This window comes from Bubalus bubalis, chromosome 7 (assembly GCF_019923935.1).
Source record: "Bubalus bubalis isolate 160015118507 breed Murrah chromosome 7, NDDB_SH_1, whole genome shotgun sequence".
Classification (NCBI taxonomy): Eukaryota; Metazoa; Chordata; class Mammalia; order Artiodactyla; family Bovidae; genus Bubalus; species Bubalus bubalis.
In genome coordinates this window covers 6353115-6377080 of record NC_059163.1, presented here as the reverse complement: position 1 = coordinate 6377080, position 23966 = coordinate 6353115, and the positions used below count along the sequence as shown (strand labels likewise).

The window sequence follows — 23966 nt, the reverse complement described above, 5'->3', positions numbered from 1 at the left end:
AAAGAGCCACCCTTGCTCCCATATACACACACAGGCAGCCACTATAGGTCCAAACACACGGAGCTTTCATTTGTTGGGAGTTACCCGCCATCCTCTGGAGAAAGGAATGGCAATCCACTCCAGTATTCTTGCCTGGAGAATTCCATGGACAGAGAAGCCTGGCAGGCTACAGTCCGTGAGGTCGCAAAGAGTCGGACACAACTGAGCGACTAACGCACACACACACACACACACACCCCTGCCATCCCCACTGGCTGAGGGGCGCGAAGCTCCCACCAAGAGCAACCACCCCCACCCCCTTCCAGCTGCTCTCACCTGAGGTTCAACTCACTCCTCACTCACAACTTCCTACTCCCTGGTGGGAAAAATAAGACTTATGGAAGAAAAAAAGCACCTTCCGGATGGTGTCAGGCACACAGTAAGTGTTTCATGTTTGTGATATGGATGGATTGATGAATGCATGGAAAGATGGACAGACCTGTCGACAATGATGGACAGGAAGGTTGACTTAATAGTTCTTTCACTTACCCCAGAATCTAGCAGAAAACAGGTGCTCAAAAGAGCATTATTTGTTTGACAACTTTAAGTGAAAAAAAAAAACAAAACAAAGAGCTTCCCTGGTGGCTCAGTTTGTAAAGAATCCTCCTGAAATGCAAGAGACCTGGGCTGGATCCCTTGTTTGGCAAGATTCCCATGGAGAATGGAAAGGCTACTCACTCCAGTATTCTGGCCTGGAGAATTCCATGGGCTGTGTAGTCCACGGGGTCGCAAAGAGTCGGACAGACTGAGTGACTTTCACCTTCACTTTTAAACTGATCTTGGGGTTTCCCTGGTGGTTCAGTAGCTAAGACTTCACCCTCCAAATGCAAGGGCCAGATTCAATCCCTGGTCAGAGGACTACATCCAACAGCCCACAACTAAGAGTTCCCAGGCTGCAAATAAGATCCTGCATGCCACAGCAAAGGTTAAAGATCCAAGACCCAGATCAGACCAGATCAGATCAGATCAGTCGCTCAGTTGTGTCCGACTCTTTGCGACCCCATGAATCGCAGCACGCCAGGCCTCCCTGTCCATCACCAACTCCCGGAGTTCACTCAGACTCATGTCCATCGAGTCCGTGATGCCATCCAGCCATCTCATCCTCTGTCATCCCCTTCTCCTCTTGCCCCCAATCCCTCCCAGCATCAGAGTCTTTTCCAATGACTCAACTCTTGGCATGAGGTGGCCAAAGTACTGGATTTTCAGCTTTAGCATCATTCCTTCCAAAGAAATCCCAGTGCTGATCTCCTTCAGAATGGACTGGTTGGATCTCCTTGCAGTCCAAGGGACTCTCAAGAGTCTTCTCCAACACCACAGTTCAAAAGCATCAATTCTTCGGCGCTCAGCCTTCTTCACAGTCCAACTCTCACATCCATACATGACCACTGGAAAAACCATAGCCTTGACTAGACGAACCTTTGTTGGCAAAGTAATGTCTCTGCTTTTGAATATGCTATCTAGGTTGGTCATAACTTTCCTTCCAAGGAGTAAGCGTCTTTTAATTTCATGGCTGCAGTCACCATCTGCAGTGATTTTGGAGCACAGAAAAATGAAGTCTGACACTGTTTCCACTGTTTCCCCATCTACTTCCCATGAAGTGATAGGACCGGATGCCACGATCTTCGTTTTCTGAATGTTGAGCTTTAAGCCAACTTTTTCACTCTCCACTTTCACCTTCATCAAGAGGCTTTTTAGTTCCTCTTCACTTTCTGCCATGGTGGTGTCATCTGCATATCTGAGGTTATTGATATTTCTCTCCCAGCAATCTTGATTCCAGCTTGTGTTTCTTCCAGCCCAGTGTTTCTCATGATGTACTCTGCATATAAGTTAAATAAACAGGGTGACAATATACAGCCTTGACGTACTCCTTTTCCTATTTGGAACCAGTCTGTTATTCCATGTCCACTTCTAACTGTTGCTTCCTGACCTGCATACAAATTTCTCAAGAGGCAGATCAGGTGGTCTGGTATTCCCATCTCTTTCAGAATTTTCCACAGTTTATTGTGATCCACACAGTCAAAGGCTTTGGCATAGTCAACAAAGCAGAAATAGATGTTTTTTCTGCAACTCTCTTGCTTTTTTGATGATCCAGTGGATGTTGGCAATTTGATCTCTGGTTCCTCTGCCTTTTCTAAAACCAGCTTGAACATCAGGAAGTTCATGGTTCACATATTGCTGAAGCCTGGCTTGGAGCATTTTAACCATTACTTTACTAGCATGTGAGATGAGTGCAATTGTGTGGTAGTTTGAGCATTCTTTGCCATTGCCTTTCTTTGGGATTGGAATGAAAACTGACCTTTTCCAGTCCTGTGGCCACTGCTGAGTTTTCCAAATTTGCTGGCATATTGAGTGCAGCACTTTCACAGCATCATCCTTCAGGATTTGGAATAGCTCAACTGGAATTCTATCACCTCCACTAGCTTTGTTCGTAGTGAACAAATTCTTCACATTCCAGGATGTCTGGCTCTAGGTCAGTGATCACACCATCGTGATTATCTGGGTCATGAAGATCTTTTTTGTACAGTTCTTCTGTGTATTCTTGCCACCTCTTCTTAATATCTTCTGCTTCTGTTAGGTCCATACAATTTCTGTCCTTTATTGAGCCCATCTTTGCATGAAATGTTCCCTTGGTATCTCTGATTTTCTTAAAGAGATCTCTAGTATTTCCCATCCTGTTGTTTTCCTCTATTTCTTTGCATTGATCGCTGAAGAAGGCTTTCTTATCTCTTCTTGCTATTCTTTGGAACTCTGCATTCAGATGTTTATATCTTTCCTTTTCTCCTTTGCTTTTCGCTTCTCTTCTTTTCACAGCTATTTGTAAGGCCTCCCCAGACAGCCACTTTGCTTTTTTGCATTTCTTTTCCATGGGGATGGTCTTGATCCCTGTCTCCTGTACAATGTCACGAACCTCATTCCATAGTTCATCAGGCACTCTATCAGATCTAGGCCCTTAAATCTATTTCTCACTTCCACTGTATAATCATAAGGGATTTGATTTAGGTCATACCTGAATGGTCTAGTGGTTTTCTCTACTTTCTTCAATTTAAGTCTGAATTTGGCAATAAGGAGTTCATGGTCTGAGATACAGTCAGCTCCTGGTCTTGTTTTTGCTGACTGTATAGAGCTTCTCCATCTTTGGCTGCAAAGAATACAATCAATCTGATTTTGGTGTTGACCATCTGGTGATGTCCATGTGTAGCGTCTTCTCTTGTGTTGTTGGAAGAGGGTGTTTACTATGACCAGTGCATTCTCTTGGCAAAACTCTATTAGCCTTTGCCCTGCTTCATTCCGTATTCCAAGGCCAAATTTGCCTGCTACTTCAGGTGTTTCTTGACTTCCTACTTTTGCATTCCAGTCCCCTATAATGAAAAGGACATCTTTTTGGGGTGTTAGTTCTAAAAGGTCTTGTAGGTCTTCATAGAACCATTCAACTTCAGCTTCTTCAGCATTACTGGTTCGGGGCATAGACTTGGATTACTGTGATATTGAATGGTTTGCCTTGGAAACGAACAGAGATCATTCTGTCATTTTTGAGATTGCATCCAAGTACTGCATTTCAGACTCTTTCGTTGACCATGATGGCTACTCTATTTCTTCTAAGGGATTCCTGCTCACAGTTGTAGATATAATGGTCATCTGAGTTAAATTCACCCATTCCAGTCCATTTCAGTTCGCTGATTCCTAGAATGTTGACATTCACTCTTGCCATCTCTTGTTTGACCACTTCCAATTTGCCTTGATTCATGGACCTGACATTCCAGGTTCCTATGCAATATTGCTCTTTACAGCATTGGACCTTGCTTCTATCACCAGTCACATCCACAGCTGGGTATTGTTTTTGCTTTGGTGCCATCCCTTCATTCTTTCTAGAGTTATTTCTCCACTGATCTCCAGTAGCATATTGGGCACCTACTGACCTGGGGAGTTCCTCTTTCAGTATCCTATCATTTTGCCTTTTCATACTGTTCACGGGGTTCTCAAGGCAAGAATACTGAAGTGGTTTGCCATTCCCTTCTCCAATGGACCACATTCTGTCAGATCTCTCCACCATGACCCGCCCAGCTCAGGTTGCCCCACGGGCATTAGTTTCATTGAGTAAGGACCCCATGCCCGAAGGGCGGCAGCCAAGAGGAGCTATCCCACGTCCGAGGTCGGGGGGGTGGCCGAGAGGAGATACCCAGTGTCCGAGGTCAGGGGCGGCAGCCGGGAGGAGATACCCCACCCCCCTAATTCCGAGGCCAGGGGCAGCGGGCGGGAAGAGCTACCCCATGCCGTGGCTGCGCGGGCACAGGAGGGCCTAGAGGAGCTATCCCATGTTGAAGGTCAGGAAGGGCGGTGGTGAGGAGATACCCCTCGTTCAAGGTAAGAAGCATTGGCTGCACTTTGCTGGAGCAGCCGTGAAGAGATACCCCATGCCCAAAGTAAGAGAAACCCAAGAAAGACGGTAGGTGTTGCAAGAGGGCATCAGAGGGCAGACACACTGAAACCATACTCACAGAAAACTAGTCAATCTAATCACACTAGGACCACAGCCAAGACCCAGGGCACCAAGTAAATATTTTTTTTTTTATGCAAGAAAATTATAAGTTTAAACTGAGCTTGACTGTGCATATTTCTAGGATATTTCCTAGGTCGAGAAACTTCTGAGACCTGTACTATAGGCATGGAGAGGTTAGGTGTACCCTGATACATCTAATCAGCTGCTCCAGGTCTCTGCTGGAACACCTCCAGAGACCCCCACACTTCTGCTCAAAGGCAGCCCTCTCTGAGTGGGGCCCAGAGATGAGCTCTCCCCTCCCAGGAGCAGCCAGCTCTCCTGCCTCGAATTTGGACCCTGTTCCTTTTTATCCCTGTCACTTTGGCTGCTTCATCTCATTGAGCCTGTTTCCTCGTCTACAAAGTAAAAATAATTATGCCTCAGGAGGCTCTTTTTTACTTCTAATAACAATGATAGTAATAATAATGACAATAGCAGTAGCGTCTGACTCTGCGACCCCATGGACTGTAGTCCGTCAGGCTCTTTTGTCCATGAGATTTCCCAGGCAAAAATGCTGAAGTGGGTAGCCATTCCCTTCTCCAGGGGTCTTCCCCAATGCAGGGATCAAGTCTGAGTCACCCGCATTGCAGGCAGATTATTTACCACTGAGCCACCAGGAAAGTCAATAATGGTGATAGCTAAAACTTAAAAAATGTTTTTTACAAATGAAGCAGTAGGCTGAGAACTTTACGTGCATTATTTCATGTAGTCTTACCAGTAACAACAGCAATCTATTATCTCCGCCTTAAAGATAAGCCTAAAAGAGTTTCAGTAATTTGCCCAAGGTCACAGAGCTAGTAAGTGAAGCACTATATTTGAACCCAGAGTGGCCTCCAGAGCCCATGATTATCCTAAAACACCAAAAACACCCAAAAGATAACAGGAAACCCTCTGTGCTTGTACTCTCCCAACAGATGGTGGTGGTGGTGTTCAGTTGCTCAGTCATGTCCACCAACTCTTTGTGACCCCATGGACTGCAGCACTCCAGGCTGTCCTTCACTATCTCCCTGCTACTGCTAAGTCACTTCAGTCGTGTCCGACTCTGTGTGACCCCATAGACGGCAGCCCACCAGGCTCCCCCGTCCCTGGGATTCTCCAGGCAAGAACACTGGGGTGGGTTGCCATTTCCTTCTCCAATGCATGAAAGTGAAAAGTGAAAGTGAAGTCGCTCAGTCGTGTGCGACTCTTAGCGACCCCATGGACTGCAACCTACCAGGCTCCTGCACCCATGGGATTTTCCAGGCAAGAGTACTGGAGTGGGGTGCCATTGCCTTCTCCACACTATCTCCCTAAATTTGATCAAACTCATGGCCATTGAGTTGGTGATGCCATCCAACCATCTCATCCTCTGTCATCCCCTTCTCCTCCTGCCTTCAATCTTTCCCAGCATCAGGGTCTTTTCCAATGAGTCAGCTCTTCACATCAGGTGACCAAAGTATTGGAGTTCAGCTTCAGCATCAGCCCTTCCAATGAATATTCAGGACTGATTTCCTTTAGGATTGATTAGTTTGATCTCCTTGCAGTCCAAGGGACTCTCAAGAGTCTTCTCCAACACCACAGTTCAAAAGCATCAATTCTTCAGTGCTCAGCTTTCTTTATGGTCCAACTCTCACATCCATACATGACCACTGGAAACACCATAGCTGTGACTATATGGACCTTTGTCACCAAAACGATGTCTCTGCTTTTTAATACACTGTCTAGATTTGTCATAGCTTTTCTTCCAATGAGCAAGCATCTTTTAATTTCATGGCTGCAGTCACCATTTGCAGTGATTTTGGAGCCAAGAAAAGAAAGTTGGTCACATTTCTATTGTTTCCCCATCTGTTTGCCATGAAGTGCTGGGGCTGTATGCCACAATCTTTGTTTTTTGAATGTTGAGTTTTAAGCCAGCTTAAATATAGATTAATAATAGATTCTTAAGTAGAATAGATCTATTCTATTAAATAGCTTTAATATAGATTCTTAAAGAAGAGTAAAATGCTCTTCTTTCACCTTCATCAAGACAACATGAAACCCTCTTGGCCGGTACTCTCCCAACAGATAGTGTAGTGTGGATTGAAAGGGTCGGCCACCGGTCTTCCTGCAGACACTGAATGCTTCAACTGTTTTCATCCATTTCATACCCCTCGACACCTACTCTACCTGGACCGTCGCAGGCGTTTAATAAATGAATGAATAAGTAGTAAAAATAGAACAATATTATGATGTGTTCTGAGCAGCCTTAGGCAGACAGCAGCAGGCCCTAATAATTTGTTCTGTTCAATTTGGCTTATAGTTCTAATCCAACAGCTCACTATTAAGCACAACTGAATTTATTTTCTTTTTTTTTTAATAGAAGTCTAGCTGGATTACAGTATTGCATTAGTTACAGGTGTACAGCACAGAGTTTTGTTTTGTTTTGTTTTGTTTTTTTACTTTCTGCAGATTATATTCCATTATAGGTTATTACAAGATATTGGATATAATTCCCTGTGCTATATAGTAAATCCTTGTTGCTTATCTATTTTATGTATAGTAGTTTGTACCTGTTCCTAATTTGTCCCTCCTCACCCCTTCCTCTTTGGTAACCATAAATTTGTTTTCTATGTGAGTCTCTTTCTGTTTTGTACATAGATTCATTTGTATTAATTTTTAGATTCCACATATTAGTGATATCATATAGTATTTGTCTTTCTCTGCCTGACCTATTTCTCTATGTATAATATCTCTGAGTCCATCCATGTTGCTGCAAATGGCAATACTTCATTCTTTTTTATCACTGAATAATATATGGGATATATATACACACACACATATGGGAGATATATATATCTGGGAGTTATATATACACACACATATGGGAGACATATATATATAAATATATATATATAACATTTTCTTAATGCAGTCATCTGTTGACGGGCACTTGGTTTGTTTCCATGTCTTCGTTATGGTAAATAACTGCTGCTATGAACACTGGGGTGCATATACCCTTTCAAATGAACGTTTCAGTTTTTCCAGATATGTTCTCAGGAGTGGATCATATCTTTACCTTTTTAAGGAACCTCCATACTCTTTAGTGGCTGCCCCTAGTTTATATCCCCAGCAACAGTGAGGAGGGTTCCCTTTTTTCCACACCCTCTCCAACATTTATTATTTCTAGACTTTTTGATGATGGCCACTCTGATGGGTGTGAAGTGAATACCTTTTGATTTAGTGCAACTGAATTTCTACATCATCTGTTATAGGCAAGGCCAGAGACGGTGATGCTGTTCCCATATACACACTGAGTCAGTAGATGCAAAAATTAGGTCTCCCTTTCTGAAATCGATCCTCACTTTTCCTGCCCAGACGAAACGTAAACCCAAGACAACAGGTCACCCTCGAAAGAGCTAGAAGAGTCATTCAGATTCAGTCACGAACAACTAGTGTGGTCCCTAGTAAGTCATGTAAACCCCTGCGCTTCACGTTCCTCATTGGTCAACGGCAGGACTCAATGACCACAGAAGGCTAGAGGCCACCATCTTGGACGATGCATGCAGACGGGACATTTCCAATATCACAGACTGGTCTGCCGGGCAGTGCTGCCTCAGAGTGAACCATAATAAAAGAAAAATTACAACAGGACTGCAATAACAAACTCAAGTTTCAGCAAAAGTTGTCAGGGTTATGTAACATTAGAAATGAAGCGTTGACTGACGTATCAGTTACTGTCACTACACAACCCCTGGTCATTCAACAATCCTTGATCTTTGGCAAGATGTTCCTTATGAAGAATGGAATATTTTCCTCTGAGTCTAAGACTAAAACAAAATAGGTTAGTGAGTATATTATTCTAATTAATCTGACAATTTCTATGAATAATTACATTCCAAAAAAATTTTGTTTGTATGACTAACAAATATGGCAGCATATGACTCTATAGAAAAATAAATCTGTATCGTCTCAACATCTACTGATTTATCTTCTTAAGACTGAAATTTGTGTAAAGACCATCTGGGAGAGAGAGAGACAGACAGAGACAGAAAAAGGAATAAAGTAATTGTTCTTAATAGAAATTCTACTAGTTTTGAAAGGAATGGCTTAACGCAAGGTAGGGTTCTCTTATAAACGTTTTACCTTGTGATTTCCTGTTAATCTTGCTTTTTTCCACTTGCCTCTGGGCTTAGATTCCAAAAAAATAGTATTGTTGGTGTTTAATAACCAAAAGTCAGAAATACATTCTTGAACTTTGAAAACCTTCGGCTAAGATTTGGAACTCATCTATCAAGCCCATTGCATGCTGGTTCAAAGATGGAGAGGAAAAACTTCAATCCAGTTTGGAGCAAGAGGAGGAAAGAGAGAGAAGGGGCCAGGTCAAAGACAGTGCCTCTGAGCCTGGATTCCAAACACGAAACCTGGGGAGAACTTGGAAAACTCAGTCACAATTTAATGGGGCAGGTGTGGGGTAGTTTTATATTTTATGTGCTGAATCTGTCTTTGGTACCTTTGGAATAAATGCCTCATCTCTAGGGCTGGCTTTCCCTCTGACATCATCTTTAACATGTACTAACTCAGATGGGGAGTCATAATTTGCCTTTAGTAACCGTATGGGAAACAGGAGAACAGTGAAAGGTGAGAGAATTATAAAGTGTTTGGATACTCACTCTCATTTTCTTGAGGAAGGCAAGGTTTTTTCCAGCCAAATGCTATTGAGAGGTTGCAGAAGGAGGTAGGCAGGAAAATCCCACAATTTCTGATTCTCTAGTATTCAGTTTTTATCATAGCCCCAAAAAGATTCACCCAGGAACTTTTAATTTATGCAACACAAAACTTATATCCAGGACTGAACTTATATCCAGGACTTCCCTGGTGGTCCAGAATCTACAAGTGCCAATACAGGGAACATGGGTTTGATCCCTGGTTCAGAAAGATTATACGTGCTTCAGGGCAACTAAGCCCGTGTGCCACAACTACTGAGTCAATGAGCGACATCTACTGAAGCCCATGTGCTCTAGAGCCTGTGCTCTGCAACAGGAGAAGCCGCTGAAGTGAGAAGCCCGCACGCTGCAAGTGGAGAGTAGCCCCCATTCATCACAACTAGAAAAGCCCTTGCGCATCAACAAAGACACAATGAATGCAGCAAAACAACCAAAAACCAGAAAAACTTACATCTATGCACACACTGTTTTTCCCATCTGGGAATAATTACTATTATTACTTTCCTCTAAAGAATTACTCATTTGCATTGTCTTCATCAGCATCTGAAAGCACTTATTAATAATCTATTAATATTATTCATTCATATATTCATTCATTCAGTAGTATCTTCTCAGCACCTGAAACCTAGCAGGATCCTGCAGAGCCCTCCTAGATAACCAGAGATTTGGCTCAGACAGTAAAGAATCTGCCTGCAACGTGGGAGACCCAGGTTCGATCCCTGAGTCAGGAAGATCTCCCGGAAAAGGAAATGGAAACCCACTCCAGTATTCTTGCCTGGAGAATTCCATGGACAGAGGAGCCTAGTGGGCTACAGTCCATGAGGTCGCAAAGAGTTGGACACAACTGAGCGACTAACACTTTCACACTTTATGGCTCAGGTAATGTTTCCACAGCAAGGAAGACCTGATGGCTACTTGGAATCATGTGATCAAGACAATTATTTCTGAAAATAGAAGGCTCCCCCCAACTCAGCACAGAGCCCCTTCTTCTTTTCCCTATTCAAACTCTGAGCAAAACCCGGGGAATTGGGAGGTAGGTCTTTGGGATGTGAAGCCACCTTCTCCCCAGGACTTCAGGCTTCCTCAACAAATCTGTCTTTCCTTTCACCCAACATTCATCGCTCAGTATTGTATTCTTCTTTTCTAAGAGATTCTTTTCTTAAAATTTTATTATTTATTAATTTTTCTTTTTTGGCTCTGCTGGGTCTTTGTTGCTGCGAGGGCTTTTCCATAGTTTCAGAGAACAGGGGTACTCTCTAGTAGTGGTGTGCAAGCTTCTCACTGCCATGGCTTCTTTGTGGAGCACAGGCTCCAGGGCATATGAGCTTGAGCAGTCGCAGCACACGGGCTCAGTAGCTGCAGAACACAGGCTTAGTTGTCCCACAGCATGTGGAATCTCCCCAGACCAGGGATTGAACCCATGTCACCTATACTGGTAAGCAGATTCTCATCCACTGTACTGCTGGGAAAATCCTAGATTCTTGAGCAAAAAGCAGCTGAATCTGAGTTCAGTAATACAGTTCCTCACTAGCAGCTGGATATTCTAGTTACTCTGACCCAAAATATACTTACAAAAAGTCAGTCACCCTGTGTCAGGGACAGTTGTGGGGAAGTTTTATATTTCACATGCTGAATGACACTGAAGAAAGTCGTTTATCAAACCTTGTCTTTTCCTCTTATTCCCTAGCATATTTCCCTCATTGTGAAACTTTCTAAAAAAGCATTCTCTGCAAAATTCTATTCTGCTTCACTCTTGGCTACCTAAGCTATCATCAGATATTTATTTTAAACCCACTATACTTTTTTGCTACTTGAAACACTATTTACTTTTGCCTGAGCAATTAAAGTGTTAAATTATAGTCCCAACCAGCTACTCATGCCAGAGTGAAAAACTGAGGTGTGTTTTGTAGGGAAAGCCTGGGAGGTGGAGGCTGAACAGACCTGGGAATGCGCTCCAGCTCTGCCACTCCATTGACTCACTCACTCAATCATTCAGTCACTTGCTCGTAACCAAGGTTGTCTCAGCCCCTGCTGTGGACAAGACTCAGCAAAGACACAGAGCAGAGAATAAGACAAAGGACACCCCTGGCCCCGCAGAGCCAAACCTCTCACAAAGGAGAACATGACACATACAAGCCAACAAAGCAACAAGTTCATGTATACTTCTCAGTAAGTACTTGACCTCTCTGAATTTCAGTCTCCTCACCTACGAAATAAAGGTTTTACAAAGATTAAATGCGATGAGGTGTGCAACATACCTGGCACACAGTAGGCAATGAATGGAGGCAATTATTCTGCTCCTGTTAGCTCTCTGTCAACCTGTCTTTCACCACTACCCCTCAAAGTTATTTTCAATTTCTAGTGCGGTAGGGCTCTTGGATCCACAAGCTAAATATTTATCCCACAAATATTAACATAATATTTATCCCACAAGTATTAACATCCTAAGGATTTGTAAGGCTCCAAGCCAGAGAGGCTGAAGGAGCTGGATTTAGTCTGATCTCTGCTGTGCAAAAGAAATTGTCCAAGACTCAGAAATGGGTCAAGGAGATGAGTGGGCATCTTTTCAGTGGAGTGAGGCATGTGATCTAAAGGACCTTCCGGGAATTACTGGATCCTACAGAGGTGTGTATTTGATTGTAGTTCTATTGACTAGGTTATATCACAACTCTGTAAGGGTACTGTTCTGGCTGTTTAGTCAATCAGTCATGTCTGACTCTTTGTAACCCCATGGACTGCAGCAAGCCAGGCTTCCTTGTCCTTGACCATTTTCTGGAGTTTGCTCAAACTCATGTCCATTGAGTTGGTAATGCCATCAAAGGCCCATATAGTCAAAGTTACGGTTTTTCTAGTAGTCATGTAGGGATGTGAGATTTGGACCATAAAGAAGGCTGAGCATCGAAGAATTGATGCTTTTGAATGGTGCTGGAGAAGACTCTTGAGAGTCCCTTGGACTGCAAGGAGATCAAACCAGTCAGTTCTAAAAGAGATCAACCCTGAATGTTCATTAGAAGAACTGATACTGAAGCTGAAGTTCCAACACTTCAGCCACCTGATGCGAAGAGCTGATTCCTTGGAAGACCCTGATGCTGGGAAAGGCTGACGGCAAAAGGAGAAGGGGGCAGCAGAGGATGAGACAGACAGCATCCTGAGTAAACTCTGGGAGATAGTGAAGGACATGTGGGAGCCTGGCTTACTGCAGTCTGTTGGGTTACAAAGAGTCAGACATGACTTAGTGACTGAACAACAACGTAAGTTCATGAAGAAGACAAAAGTAGTGATGAGACAGAAATTCACATTTTAAGGCAAGGCAAGAAAAATTTAAATATAAGGCTTTTTTTCCTGCCCTTTGGCCTCCTCCCTCCCCTCTGGTATGCATCAGAAGCTGCATTATGTTTTAACCAGACCTGCTCAACCATGAAGATCTATTTTTCTCCTACTGGCTCCAGCCAAGCAATTCCTTAGAAGAGAACAATCCTGCCTCAACCCTATAAGGGGTCAGGAGGACCCACTCTCACCTCGTACATGCAGAGATCTTCAGTGAACTTTATTCACAATGCCAATGTATTTCCCGTTGGGATAGTGACTGCTGCCAACAGACTGGTCAGATGACCTGGGGAGATACTGGACTGCACCAGATGGAAGTTCACACTTAAATATTTACTTATGCCCTTATAAGGAGGCTTCCTAGGTGGCCCAATAGTAAAGAATCTCCAATTCAGGAGAAATAACACATGTGGGGTTTGGTCCCATTACCCAGTCCAAGCCTTTGCTCATCACACAACAGGCCAATAAATCTGAGACAAGGTGTTGAGAAAAGGAAGGGGCTTTATTTGGGAGCCAGCTGACCAAGAAGATGGCAGGCTAGAACCTCAGAATAACCATCTTGTGGAGCCTGGATGCCAGGTTTGTTTTTTTAAGGGATTAGATGTAGGAGGAGGTGAGGCAACAAGATAAAAAGACGATACAGTCCTTACAAATGTCCCCTACAATGGCAAGTCTCAGGCAGGGGGATGTGCTAGTTTCACTTCCTTAGAGTCTTCACAGGTGGGTAGCACAGGTTATGTCCCTGAGGTAGGCCATTACATACACGGACAATAACAAAAGTAGCAAGATGAAGGTTAAAGTCACAGAAGCAGATCCAGTATAAATTCAAAAATAATCTTTCCCAGTAACAATCCCTGGGTCAGGAAGATCCCCTGGAGGCGGTAATGGCAACCCACTCCAGTATTATTACCTGGGAAATCCCATGGACAGAGGAGCCTGGCAGGCTACAGTCCCTGGAGTTGCAAAGAGTCAGACACGACTGAGTTGACATGCAACACGATGTTTGTTTGGTGTTTTTCTTTCCTATTTATTTATTTCTTTTTGGAAACTAATTACTTTACAATATTGTATTGGTTTTGCCATACATTGACATGATTCCGCTACGGGTGTACACATGTTCCCCATCCTGAACCTCCCCCCCCACCTCCCTCCCCATCCCATCCCTCTGGGTCATCCCAGTGCACCAGCCCCAAGCACCCTGTCTCATGAATTGAACCTGGACTGGAGATTTGTTTCACATATTGTAAATACATGTTTCAATGCCATTCTCCCAAATCATCCCACCCTCGGCCTCTCCCACAGAGTCCAAAAGACTGTTCTATACATCTGTGTCTCTTTTGCTGTCTCGCATACAGGGTTGTCGTTACCATCTTTCTAAATTACATATATATGCGTTAGTATACTGTATTGCTGTTTTTCTTTCTGGCTTACTTCACTCTGTGTAATAGGCTCAAATTTCATCCACCTCATTAGAACTGATGCAAATGTATTCTTTTTAATGGCTGAGTAATACTCCATTGTGTATATGTACCACAGCTTTCTTATCCATTCATCTGCTGATGGACATCTAGGTTGTTTCCATGTCCTGGCTATTATAAACAGTGCTGCAATGAACATTGGGGTACACGTGTCTCTTTCAATTCTGGTTTCCTTGGTGTGTATGCCCAGCAGTGGGATTGCTAGGTTGTATGGCAGTTCTATTTCCAGTTTTTTAAGGAATCTCCACACTGTTCTCCATAGTGGCTGTACTAGTTTGTGTTCCCACCAACAGTGTAAGAGGGTTGGTTCCCTTTCTCCACACCCTCCCCAGCATTGATTGCTTGTAGACTTTTGGATCGCAGCCATTCTGACTGGCGGCAACGTGCCATAATGTCACCAGCTATATTCCTTGTGTTCTGCCCATTTTAGGAGATTATTGCTTCTTGCGTTATATGTGACTGAGCCTCAGATTAAATTAATGATGATTAGGTGACTTGAAACGACTGACCAAATGTAGAGTTCTATAAGATGAGTGGCTGTAATACTGTCTGTCTAGGTATGGGAAGAAGCAGCCAAAGGGAACATCTCCTGGACCATAATAGACCCGTGAGGCAGGCGGTCCAGAGGCTTTTGCTTATTGTTCTAGCTTGAGTCTGGCGCCTTAGACCCCTCGGCCGCCCTGCCGGCCCTTCTTATCATTAACAGGGTTCAGTCCAGTGACGGCACACTGAGTGGCCTGTCAACAGAACCCTTGCCTGACCTGCGTATGAGGATTCCCAGCACCGTGAGACAAACCGGTCACAAAACGCCTCCCAAACCTTGGCTGAAATTAGTACCAAAAGGGAAGCGATCATAAAATAAAGAAAGTTGCCTGTCACCCAGTCCATAACAACCGAGCCATTAGTTTCCACGGAGGCTGACCTGACCTGCAGTGTACCCGCTAGGCATCCAGGACAACGATCAGAATGAGATGCTGTGTGTTCTGGGAAAACTGGGCCTTCCTGCACTCAGATACTTTCAAGAGGAGTGTTTCATGAGCCTGGATTCTTGCATCTCCCCATTCTAGAGAAGCCCTAACACCATCCATTAAGATGATTATCCCTCGAGGCCAGCAGCAACCTTCTAGGAGATGTGTGATTCACTGCACAAACTCTTTTCACTGAAGTCACGTATATAGTGGGTGGCCACCCCCTTCATCTCTTTGGAGTAGTTCTCAGAGCTCTCTGAGAGACTGACTTCTTCTGGGCTATGAGCCTCGGTTTGCTGTGAGTAAAATTTTCCATGTCTTTCTTAGATTGACTACTGGTTAATTTTTTCTTGACATCAAGTAACAGGGAGTGTGCGGGGAGACAGGTGATTACACCCAGGGGACAGTCTGCTGGTTGCTGCCTTTGGTGACCATCTACTGTCTGTCTGTTCAAGCATCAAGAAAGTGCTTTCCATACATTCCTTTATTTAATTAAACCCTCCTGCAAGGGCAACGCTATCCCCATTTTCCAGAGAAGGAAACTGAAGCTCACAACCTCAGGCTATACTATTTTATCCAACAGTAAGAACAGCATGTGTGCTAAGTCGCTTCAGTCGTGTCCGACTCTTTGTGACCCTGTGGACTGTAGCCCACCAGGCTCCTCTGTCCATGGGGTTTCCCAGGCAAGAATACTGGAGTGGAGTGCCATGCCCTCCTCCAGGGGATCTTCCCAACCCAGGGATTGAACCCGTGTCTATTATGTCTCCTGCATTGGCAGGCGGTTCTTTACCACAAGCACCAGCTCGGCAGCCCAACCATTTATTAAGGTAACCATGACTCTCAATATTTCATTTCCTGTTTAAGATGATTATAGGAAGCAGGTATTACACAAGCAAATTAAACAAAAAATTTTGGGGCAGCCACTATGTGCCAGGAGGTGCTGGGTGGCAGGAACACAGCAGGTGACAGTCCTTGCCTTTCTAGAGTGTTCTGTCCAGGAGGGAAAGTGGACCTGAACAGATATGTACATGGGATGATTTGTTTCAAAATCCCACCTTCTGCCTCCCAGCTGGAAGTGCTTACCAGGGGAACACACAGAAACCTTCAGACTGGAAGCAAACACCCAAAACTTTTCTGTTTCTTATTTGCAGCAAAAAGACTCCAGCCTCCTACAGCTTCCCTGAGTTCCAAAGGGCAAATCCAAACAGTTACTAATCAGGGGAGTGAGGGAATGCAGACACAGAGGAAAGGCGGTCAAGAAACAATGGCCCAGCAGTAGAACAGGGGCCTGGCTCTTCCTGAAGGGGTGTACAGAACAATCTGACATGTATCTCTGAGTTCTTCGGTAGGAGCCCAGGTGGGGAATGGTAACTTCCGGCTGAGCACAAGCCACGTGGACCCTTCTGACTGGAATCAGGAGGCTGATGACTGAGATTCCTGGAACACCACCCTGCAACCTCAGCACCAACCAATCAGAGGAAGGTCACACACCCTGCAGCCCTCCCTCCAAATTCTGCTTATAAAAACTCTTCCCCCAAAACCATCAGGGAGTTCGGGCTACTCGAGCATGAGCCACCCACTCTCCTTGCTTGGCCCTTGCAAAAAACCTTTTTCTGCTCCAAACTCTGATGTTTCAGTATGTCTGCCTTCACCGTGCTTCAGGGACTGAACTTGGGTTTGATAACACTCAGATTCAGTTAGTGATATTGTAGGGCTAGACTGCAAAGTGTCTAGAACATATAATTTGGATAAAATGGGGAGTGAGAGATGAGACTAGAGCAGGGGGCTGGGAGGGTCAGGCTATGAAGGGGCTCACACGCCAACCATGCTAAGGCATTTGGACCACGCTGCAGGCAATGGAGGAGTCGTCAGTGTTATAAAGTAGAGGAGTGAAGGGATGACACTAGTTTTTGGTAGATCATTCCAGAAGAAAAGCTGGGGACCAGGAGGGTGTGTAGAGTGGGAGAGAGGAGCCTGACCAGAGGCCACCCAGGGTGGGTGCTGAGAAGCTGGCTCATGAGGGCCTTGGTGTCTTAATCAGGTTCTGGCTTTTTCCTGTCTGTTGAAGGGGTTTGGCCTTTGGAATATCCATGAGATTTAATCTCTCCTTGTGTTGTTTCCTTCCAATTGCTGGCAAGAAGGGCAATTATTATTTGTAGCTAACATCTGTTGGCCTCAGCATCCTAGGTCTACAAAGTAAAGTCTCATTTACGCTTATATCCCAGTGAGGAGTCTCCACGCCCTGCCCCCTCTACCTACCTAGGCAGAAAATTAGATGCCTTTTAGAGTACCAGTCGGGTATTTTGGGGAGTCCTCACAGGTGTCTGGCTTCTCAGGTGGTGCAGTGGTAAAGAACCTGCCTGCCAATGCAAGAGACTCAAGAGATGCAGGTTCCATCCCTACGTTGGGAAGATCCCCTGAAGGCAAACCACTCCAGTATTCTAGCCTGGAGAATTCCATGGACAGAGAAGCCTGGCGGGATCTATGGGCCATGAGGTCACAAAGAGTCGGACATGACTGAGCACACACACGCACACACCAAAGGTGTCTGTCCCCTGCCGCCCCCACCACTCAGAACCTGACACGTCTTCAGCTGCTGCTCTAACACCCACGACCACAAAACCACTTGGGGAAGCCCATCTCCTGCCTCTGCAGATAGAGCTTATCACAGGACACCAACACCCTTGCCACCGTCCCCTCCAAATTGCTACAAGGTCTGCAAAACGCGGAGCTCCAGGGGTACCACTCTGATTGGGGGCATATGGCCTCATCCACAAATCTGGGCCATAATGTGGAAGGCTAAAAGACTCCCCAGAGAGCATCCAGGGAAATGATTGTCAAGACTAGCTCAAGGGTCCCCAACCTCTGGGACCTGATGCCTGACGATCTCAGGTGGAGCTGATGTAATAATAATAGAGATAAAGTGCACATTAAATGCAACGCACTTGCATTATCCCCAAACCACCCCCCCATCCCCAGTTCATGGGGAAGAAAACTGTCTCCCATGAAACAGCTCCCTGGTGCCACAAAGGTTGGGGACCATGGTCCCAGCCCTCATCACTGAGGGTCGGTCCGAGGGGTTCCCCCACTAAACTCCAAGGAGACCCAAATAAACCTGGATCTTTTTGCCCCTTCAGGCCCCCCTTCACAAGCTTTGGCTTCTCAGGCACCCTGCCCCCCACTACGAAGTGTTAGTCGCTCAGTCGTGTCTGACTCTTTGCGACCCCATGGACCGGGGCTCGCAAGGCTCTTCTGTCCATGGGATTCTCCAGGCAAGAATACTGGAGCGGGTTGCCATTCCCCTACCCCTCACTTTACCCGCCTCCCAAAGGCCCCAGCGGTGCCTGCAGCCAGTGTCCCCAGGGCCGGCAAAGCCCCCTCATACCACCCTCTTTTACACCAAGGCTCAGATCTGCCTCCCTTCCGCTTCTTTGCAGAAACTCACGTGGTCCTTGATGCTGGCAGTGGGAACCACGCGGATTCAGGAGACTGTCACTAGGGGCTCACTGGAAGATGGGACAGAGGGTTCCAGATCCTCAGCTCAGGGATCTTTGCTTCCAGCCCCTGGTGGGAGAAGAGAGAACACTGGAGAAGCCCAGACCGGAAGGTTATGATTAGGAATAGTTGTAGTAAGATTAGCCCTGCTTCCGGAAGGAGTGTTGGGGCTGGAGAGGTGTGGGCATCAAGCTTTGCAAAATAAAGGGCAACACCGGAATGTGTATCTGAAACAGCTGCTACCTGATAAAAGCCCTTTTACTCCTCCATTACCAGAAGCCTTTTCTCAAAGGACTTCCACTCTGAGTGTGGTTCTCTAACTCTGGGGCAGGGAGCCCTAGAACAGGACAGGGTCCAGGTACTACCCCTATTTCAAGGGAGCACATGCCCAGGTGTCAGTTACAAAAGTCAGGTTACTAAATAAGATCTTCATTTAAGAAAAAAAGCATCTATCCTTTACCCCACCTCAACATTTAGAACCGGCCTAGGGAAAGCCCTGAAGTGGGCGCTCCCTGGCGCTCCAGTGGTGAGGATTCTGGACTTTTACCACAGGCTGCACCAGTTCAATACCTGGTTGGGGAACTAATCCTACAAGCTACACGGCAAGGCCAAAAAATAAATTTCAAAAAGAAAGAAAGAGCAGTCCAGAACTTGACAAGTAGTCAAGCAGCACACAAATAGGAAGAAAGTGCCTGATGGTAACTGCCACTTGTCCACCAGTGTCCACCTCTCCATCTTGTTTCACTCACAGAGACCTCAGAAAAGCAGTTACCCATGCCTCCTCCAGGGAAGATCACTTTTCCCAGCCTTTCTCAGAGCTAGGTGTGCCCCGCGTCACTAAATTATGGTCAAGCAGAATGAAGCCAGAGTGGAGTAGGCAGTTCTCGGAAATGTCCTTAGAAGGCATATTAGGAGGGTTCTCCAGAGAAACAGAACTGAACAGGAGATCTATATGGATATTTATTACTACAGATGGACTCACGTGACTTTGGAGGCTGAGGAATTCCTCGATCTCCCCTCAGCAAGCTGGAGCCCCAGGGAAGTCGGTGGTATAATTCAGTCTGAGTCTGAATGCCTGAGAACTGGGGAAGCTGATAAAGTAAATCCCAGTCCTCAGACGAGAGGAGATGAAATGAAATGTCCCAGCTCAAGCAGGAAAAAAGAAGAGGGGGAAATCTCTTCTTACTCAACCTTTTGTTCCATTCAAACCCTCAGTAGGTTGGACAATGCCCTACCTCATCGGGAAGGGTGATCTAATTCACTAAAGCCACTCATTCAAATGCTAATCCTACCAGGAAACACTCTCACAAAGACACCCAGAAACAGTGTTTAAACTGGGCACCTGTGGCCAGTCAGGGTGACACATTGAATGAACCACCACAAAGGGAGATGGTAGTTCTTCACCACTTCCTCCTACCTGCTGGCCAGAATTTGGTTGATGGCTGGAGCTCCAACAGCCATCTTGGGCCATGAGTTCCCCTTGAGACTGGAAGCCACATCCAGCAGACATGAAAGGAACAGTGGAGTATCACTCCAACCCACACTGCCTTCCTTCCACCACTGTGATTATAGTGGCAAACATCCCTATAAGATTTATGCTAGTTATTTTCATTTTTTTCTATTACTTGTAACCAAACATCTTCATAACTAAATGCCAATATATCACATTTGATGAAAGGTGGTGGGTCCTGTGGGGGCTTTTTTATTTGTCATTCATTGCTGCCTTTATTAGTAGAGCGTATTTGGACTCACATTCTCATTTCAACCACTGGCTTTTCGCTCAGGAAACGTCTGACTATAGCTGCTGCACACTTAATAGAGCAAGAGGTTGGGAGGAGGGAGGATAAATTCCAAATTTAAGGCGGAACAAACTGCTTCCTCCGTCATTCATTTGTTCATTTTCATCCACCAAAACGCTGACTGACCCCTTTCCAGGGGTTATGCGGTATCTCATTGATTTGTCACCAACAACACCATGAGGGAGGCATCCTCCCCATGTTCCAGATGAGGAAACTGAGGTTCTGAGAAGTAAAGAGATGGCAGAGTGATGATCAGTCTGCCTCCCTTGATTCCACAGTAATTATTTTTCAAAATCATCAGACATGTTTTCATTTGACTAGTGGGAACTTGATTTGCACAGACTTAATCTAACAAGGCAGAGAATGAAATAGTATGAAGCGTTCCATTTCCAGGTGATAAGAAGCTGGGGTCAGGCAGTCAGCTAACCACTATCCACTGAGCACCTAGTGTGTGCCATGCACTATTTTTAGAGTGGGTTGTCACTGATGTGGTGTTTACAGGGCACCTTCCCTCTGAAGTGTGAGCATCTCTGTTTCTGTGCAGAACCCACATTGCCCTGGCACACTCTCCTTGTTCAGATGGAAAAATACCAGCCAGGGGTACCAGGAGCTGGGTCTGGTTCCACTTGTACCACCTGCCAGCTATGTGCCTTCAGAGAGGTTGCTTAACTTCTCTGGTCTTCTGTCTCTTCTTTCAGGGCCTTCAGGGTCTTCCCCTCAGCTCCTTTGATGGTGTTCAAGTGTTCCTTAATTCAAACTTGGTCAAAGCTCATCGGGCAGTGCCATTTAGAGTTTTCCAGGAAATTACACTCTTAGTGGAAGCTCAGGAACCTTCCGTTAGGCCCCCCCAAATAATTCACATAAATAAATATTAAGCTTCAGTTGCAGTTTCCTTTTGTAAAAGACAGACGACGTTTAAGGAGGAACTGCAGTTACAGTTGAACTAGTTCCTGGAATCTTGTTTTCACTTTCTCCTTGATTTTTTTCTTTAAGGAACCTCCTCTGGGAAGGAGCCCCATCGTAATGTGTTTCAAAAGCACACTTGGTAATAAGAAGCTGAGGCTCTTGATTGCACTAATGAACAGGCAGAACCAGAGTCCCAGGTCGGCCTTGGAGCTGTGATTCTGCAGCTCAGAAAAGGCCGGGAAGCACCCTATGCTTAAGAAGCACCCACGGACTTCTAGGGTGGTCCCATGGTTAAGAATCCACCTGCCAATGCAGGAGACGTGGGTTTGATCCCTGGTCTGGGAAGATTCCACATGCTTCAGGGCAACTAAGCCCATGTGCCCCAACTACTGAGCCCCTGTGCACTACAGCCTGTGCTCCACAACGAAATTAGCCCTTGCTCTCTGCAACTCGAGAAAGCCTGCACACAGCAACACAGAGGCAGTGCACCCAAGAATAAATAAATAAGTGAGAAGCACTCAGTTCCTGGGCTAAACCAAGATGAGAGTCCAAGTCCTGAGGTTACAAGGAAGTTGGAGTCAGAAGCTTGAATCCTGATCTTCCTGTGTATTAATTAGCTGTGTGATCTTGGGCAAGTGTTTTACTGAACTCACAAAGTACTGATGAGCAGGGGTCCGTGTCATCTGCCAAATCATCATGGGCCCAGTTGAAGGGCTGATGAGTGGACAGTGAGAAGGCCATTGGTATTCCACGGCCTGGAGGGGAGATTACCAAAGGGCAGGGACCCCTGAAGGTGAGCAATGCCACCAAAGTGGATGGGGGGCGAAATGACTTCCCTGAGAAAAGATCGTTCAGGATGTGAAAGATGACTAGGATTTGACCAGGTGAGCTGAGCGCACTGCAGGTATCAGGACTAAATGCGGCAGAACCGGGTGCCCACCTGAACTCCTGACTCAGGCCTTTTGAGGAGTCAAGAAGCAAAACTAGAAAGTGACAGGGGAGAGGGGAATTGTGATGGGAGGGGAGGGAGATAGCTTGGGCTCGCCTCCGCGCATGCGCCTTAACTCTAAACCCGAAGGGAAGTCACTCACGGATGCCGGACCCTCAATGGAGACATCTGATGCTGAAGGCCCTTCCCGGGCCCCTGACTCTTCATCGGTAAGTGAGGCGCTCCGGCCTTCTCTCTTTCCCACCACCTTGGTCTATTTCTCTACCCAGGAGAGCCAGGCTTTCACCCTGGAAGCCAGATCCTGCCCCAGCTTTGCTCAGAAGTCCCTGAGGGTCGCCACCTCAACCTGGACTCAGAACAATTTGGAAAGTGCCCAGGGTGGCCTCTGATGATCTGCCCCCCACCACTCCCCCAGCTCCAGCCTCCCTGTGGCCCCCAGGCCCTCAGGCTGTGCGCCCCCTGCGTCCTCCCCCTGGGGTCTCAGCCCTTCCTGAAGGTTCCCCATCAATGTGGCTCCGGATTTCTCTGGGGCACCTGTCATCTCAGATACCTAATCTGTCTAGTTCTTTCCTGTCTGCTCTTTCCAATAGAAGGGGAGCTCCTGGGAACAGACATCTGGGGTCTGCTTGCTGCCATCTGCCCCGGAGACTGGGGCAGAGCGCCAGCCCATAATATCTGAACAGTCCCTATCTCGCATGAATTCAAATAATACTATTATTGCAGAGATAGCATTGAGTTTAGTAAATGTTGGGTTGGTCAACCTGTTTGTCCAACATGTTTGTCCCAAGCGACTTATATGGCCAACTCAGTGCTTAGGAAGGACACCCCTGTTGGTTTCTACCCCAATCTCCCATCTTGCAGGCTCCCAGGAGAAGTCGTTCCAGGGGCACTGTTCACCCTGGGGCCCCCACTGGCCCCTTTGCCCTGCCTGCCAGCCCCTGGTTGTCCCTGACTGACCTGCAAGTTCCCTGCCGCCCGCTGCTGGCTCGGCTGTGCCCCTGGAGGACACGGCGTATGCCACGGTTGCAAACACTGTGGCCCAGGCTGTTCGGAGGTTGGCAGCTTTAGCTTTTGTGCTGCTGCCCCTGGACCCTGTGTGGCCAGGGCCTGGGTGTGGCCATCACCCCAGGCGACATCCAGTGCATGCCAGGGCATGTAGTGAAGCTGGACCATTTTGCAGAGACAGAGAAAACAAAACCCTTCCTTAAGCCTTGGCTGATGGCTTCTTTTCTCGGGACCCGCACAGAAATAGACGGTTTTCATCTGAGCGTCTCCCTCAGTGAGTGACCCAGGACCAGGAGCACAAAGCCTGCTGATGCCCCTGCCCTCGTCCTACCATCCGCCTGCAAGATGCACGGAGATGGCGAGCAGTCTGCAGGGGGGAGGCCCAGGAATGTTCCGGAAAGGCTCTCTCCTCCTGCCTCTTGCTCACAACTCATGGGGAATTAAACAATAAGCAAGGTCTCCTGAAAGCTGCTCTGAGAAGCAGTCACAACTGCCAAAGGATTTTTTTTTTTTTATTTTTTTCTAATTTTATTTATTTTTTAAAATTTATTTTTAATTGGAGGTAAATTGGTTTACAATGTTGTGTTGGTTTCCGCCATACATCAACATGAATCAGCCATAGTATACATATGTCCCCTCCTTGTACCTCCCTCCCACCCTCCACTCCATCCCACCCCTTTAGATTGTCACAGAGCCCCGGGCTGAGCTCCCTACATCATAAAGCAAATTCCCGGCTATATATTTTACATATGGTAGTGTATATGTTTCAGTGTTACTCTCT

General features: G+C 46.0%; 1 protein-coding gene across 2 annotated transcripts in view; it reads right to left on the bottom strand.

Moving 5' to 3' along the window:
* The window catches only part of PROM1 (prominin 1), a 147853-nt gene extending 124643 nt beyond the window's left edge, over positions 1-23210 (bottom strand). The window contains exons 1-2 of one of the 2 annotated variants that reach the window (XM_025289660.3): positions 23138-23210; positions 18477-18595 (exon numbers count right to left, since the gene is read on the bottom strand). The gene's annotated coding sequence lies outside the window, so the exon portion shown is untranslated. Of the gene's footprint in view, positions 1-18476; positions 18596-19508; positions 19646-23137 lie in introns of those variants that run through there. The other variant, XM_025289663.3, reaches the window with a different exon arrangement.
* Positions 23211-23966: the final 756 nt, after the last annotated feature.